Source organism: Triticum urartu, chromosome 3 (genome assembly GCF_003073215.2).
Source record: "Triticum urartu cultivar G1812 chromosome 3, Tu2.1, whole genome shotgun sequence".
Classification (NCBI taxonomy): domain Eukaryota; kingdom Viridiplantae; phylum Streptophyta; class Magnoliopsida; order Poales; family Poaceae; genus Triticum; species Triticum urartu.
The window spans coordinates 690,196,059-690,200,671 of NC_053024.1; positions in this window are offsets into that span (position 1 = coordinate 690,196,059).

Consider the following 4,613-nt stretch of genomic DNA (forward strand, 5'->3'; position numbering starts at 1 on the left):
CAAACCGAGAAAAAGAAAAGATAAGGAAGCGAATACATCATACGATGAGCCAAAGCGCCACATAGTTCTATCAGGAAAAAGGGACATCCTGGGAGTGGACGGCAAGACAGACATGTCTGAAGATTATGAAAAGTTTCATGAAATTCCTCCCTTCAATGTTAAGGCTGACCCAAGCATCCTGATAAACGATGAAGATTATCCATGGTTACGGCGCAATAAGTAAATGACACAAGCGAAGAAAAAGTGAAGACTTTCTCCCGCAACTATTATGATGATACCATACCCACATAGCATGTGCATGTACAAAACGGACAATGGTAGCATACTCGTGTGTTACAAAGTTGGCTTGGTATCATCATAATAGTTGCGGGAGAAAGTCTTCACTTTTTCTTCGCTTGTGTCATTTGCTTATTGCGCCGTAACCATGGATAATCTTCATCGTTTATCAGGATGCTTGGGTCAGCCTTAACATTGAAGGGAGGAATTTCATGAAACTTTTCATAATCTTCAGACATGTCTGTCTTGCCGTCCACTCCCAGGATGTCCCTTTTTCCTGATAGAACTATGTGGCGCTTTGGCTCATCGTATGATGTATTCGCTTCCTTATCTTTTCTTTTTCTCGGTTTGGTAGACATGTCCTTCACATAGATAACCTGTGCCACATCATTGGCTAGGACGAACGGTTCGTCAGTGTACCCAAGATTTTTCAGATCCACTGTTGTCATTCCGTACTGTGGGTCTACCTGTACCCCGCCGCCGGACAGTTTGACCCATTTGCACTTAAACAAAGGGACCTTAAAATCAGGTCTGTAGTCAAGTTCCCATATGTCCACTATGTAACCATAATATGTGTCCTTTCCGCTCTCGGTTGCTACATCAAAGCGGACACCGCTGTTTTGGTTGGTGCTCTTTTGATCTTGGGCGATCGTGTAAAATGTATTCCCATTTATCTCGTATCCTTTGTAAGTCAATACAGTCAAAGATGGTCCCCTGGACAACAAGTACAACTCATCACAAACAGTGTTGTCACCTCTGAGACGTGTTTCCAACCAACTGCTGAAAGTCCTAATGTGTTCACATGTAATCCAGTCGTCGCACTGCTCCGGGTGTTTGGAGCGCAAACTGTTCTTGTGTTCATCAACATACGGGGTCACCAAGGTAGAGTTCTGTAGAACTGTATAGTGTGCTTGAGACCAAGAATATCCGTCCCTGCATATTATTGAGTCACTTCCAAGAGTGCCTTTTCCAGTCAGTCTCCCCTCATACCGCGATTTAGGGAGACCTATCTTCTTAAGGCCAGGAATGAAGTCAACACAAAACCCGATAACATCCTCTGTTTGATGGCCCATGGAGATGCTTCCTTCTTGCCTAGCGCGGTTACGGACATATTTCTTTAGGACTCCCATGAACCTCTCAAAGCGGAACATATTGTGTAGAAATACGGCCCCCAGGATGACAATCTCGTCGAATAGATGAACTAGGACGTGCGTCATGATATTGAAGAAGGATGGTGGGAACACCAGCTCGAAACTGACAAGCCATTGCGCCACATCACTCCTTAGCCTTGGTACGATTTCTGGATCGATCACCTTCTGAGAGATTGCATTGAGGAATGCACATAGCTTCACAATGGCTAATCGGACGTTTTCTGGTAGAAGCCCCCTCAATGCAACCGGAAGCAGTTGCGTCAAAATCACGTGGCAGTCATGAGACTTTACGTTCTGAAACTTTTTCTCTGGCATATTTATTATTCCCTTTATATTCGACGAGAAGCCAGTCGTGACCTTCATACTGAGCAGGCATTTAAAGAAGATTTCTTTCTCTTCTTTCGTAAGAGCGTAGCTGGCAGGACCTTTATACTGCTTCGGGGGCATGCCGTCTTTTTCGTGCAAACGTTGCAGGTCCTCCCGTGCCTCAGGTGTATCTTTTGTCTTCCCATACACGCCCAAGAAGCCTAGCAGGTTCACGCAAAGGTTCTTCGTCACGTGCATCACGTCGATTGAAGAGCGGACCTCTAGGTCTTTCCAGTAGGGTAGGTCCCAAAATATAGATTTCTTCTTCCACATGGGTGCGTGTCCCTCAGCGTCATTCGGAACAGCTAGTCCACCGGGACCCTTTCAAAAGATTACGTGTAAATCATTGACCATAGCAAGTACGTGATCACCAGTACGCATGGCGGGCTTCTTCCGGTGATTTGCCTCGCCTTTGAAATGCTTGCCTTTCTTTCGACATTGATGGTTGGTCGGAAGAAATCGACGATGGCCCAGGTACACATTCTTCCTGCATTTGTCTAGGTATATACTTTCAGTGTCATCTAAACAGTGCGTGCATGCGTGGTATCCTTTGTTTGTCTGTCCTGAAAGGTTACTGAGAGCGGGCCAATCGTTGATGGTCACGAACAGCAACGCCTTTAGGTTAAATTCCTCCTGTCTGTGCTCATCCCACGTACGTACACTGTTTCCATTCCACAGCTGTAAAAGTTCTTCAACTAATGGCCTTAGGTACACATCAATGTCGTTGCCGGGTTGCTTAGGGCCTTGGATGAGAACTGGCATCATAATGAACTTCCGCTTCATGCACATCCAAGGAGGAAGGTTATACATACATAGAGTCATGGGCCAGGTGCTGTGATTTCTGCTCTGCTCCCTGAAAGGATTAATGCCATCCGCGCTTAAAGCAAACCATACATTCCTTGGGTCCTTTACAAACTCATCCCAGTACTTTCTCTTGATTTTTCTCCACTACGACCCGTCAGCGGGTGCTCTCAACTTCCCATCTTTCTTTCGGTTCTCACTGTGCCATCGCATCAACTTGGCATGCTCTTCGTTTCTGAACAGACGTTTCAACCGTGGTATTATAGGAGCATACTGATGTCTACTACACAACCTTCTTCTTGTAGACGTTGTTGGGCCTCCAAGTGCAGAGGTTTGTAGGACAGTAGCAAATTTCCCTCAAGTGGATGACCTAAGGTTTATCAATCCGTAGGAGGCATAGGATGAAGATGGTATCTCTCAAGCAACCCTGCAACCAAATAACAAAGAGTCTCTTGTGTCCCCAACACACCCAATACAATGGTAAATTGTATAGGTGCACTAGTTCGGCGAAGAGATGGTGATACAAGTGCAATATGGATAGTAGATAATGGTTTTTGAAATCTGAAATAATAAAAACAGCAAGGTAGCAAGTGATAAAAGTGAGTGTAAACGGTATTGCAATGATGGTAAACAAGGCCTAGGGTTCATACTTTCACTAGTGTAAGTCCTCTCAACAATACTAACATAATTGGATCACATAACTATCCCTCAACATGCAACAAAGAGTCACTCCAAAGTCACTAATAGCGGAGAACGAACGAAGAGATAATGGTAGGGTACGAAACCACCTCAAAGTTATTCTTTCCAATCAATCCGTTGGGCTATTCCTATAAGTGTCACAAACAACCCTAGAGTTCGTACTAGAATAACACCTTAAGACACAAATCAACCAAAACCCTAATGTCACCTAGATACTCCAATGTCACCTCAAGTATCCGTGGGTATGATTATACGATATGCATCACACAATCTCAGATTCATCTATTCAACCAACACAAAGGACCTCAAAGAGTGCCCCAAAGTTCTACCGGAGAATCACAACGAAAACGTGTGCCAACCCCTATGCATAGGTTCATGGGCGGAACCCGCAAGTTGGTCACCAAAACATACACCAAGTGGCACGTGGTATCCCATTTTCACCACAGATATCCACGGCAAGACATACATCAAGTGTTCTCAAGTCTTTAAAGACTCAATCCGATAAAATTACTTCAAAGGGGAAACTCAATTCATTACAAGAGAGAAGAGGGGGAGGAGAAACATAAGATCCAACTATAATAGCAAAGCTCGCGATACATCAAGATCGTGCCAAATCAAGAACACGAGAGAGAGAGAGAGATCAAACACATAGCTACTAGTACATACCCTCAGCCCCGAGGGAGAACTACTCCCTCCTCGTCATGGAGAGCACCGGGATGATGAAGATGGCCACCGGAGAGGGATTGCCCCCTCCGGCTAGGTGCCGGAACAGGGTCCCGATTGACTTTTGGTGGCTATGGAGGCTTCTGGCGGCGGAACTCCCGATCTAATCTCTGTTCTGGAAGTTTTAGGTTACGTAGGTATATATGGGTGCAGGAGGTACGTCGGTGGACCGAAGGGGGGGCCACGAGGCAGGGGGGCGCGCCCAGGGGGGCGCCCTCCACCCTCGTGACCTCCCCGGAAACTTCTTGGAGTAGGGTCCAAGTCTCCTGGATCACGTTCGGTGAGAAGATCACGTTCCCGAAGGTTTCATTCCGTTTGGACTCCGTTTGATATTCTGTTTCCTCGAAATACTGAAATAGGCAAAAAACAGCAATTCTGGGCTGGGCCTCCGGTTAATAGGTTAGTCCCAAAAATAATATAAAAGTGGCAAATAAAGCCCAATATAGTCCAAAACAGTAGATAAAGTAGCATGGAGCAATCAAAAATTATAGATATGTTGGAGACGTATCAGGCATCCCCAAGCTTAATTCCTGCTCGTCCTCGAGTAGGTAAATGATAAAAAGAGAATTTTTGATGTGGAGTGATACTTTGGCATAA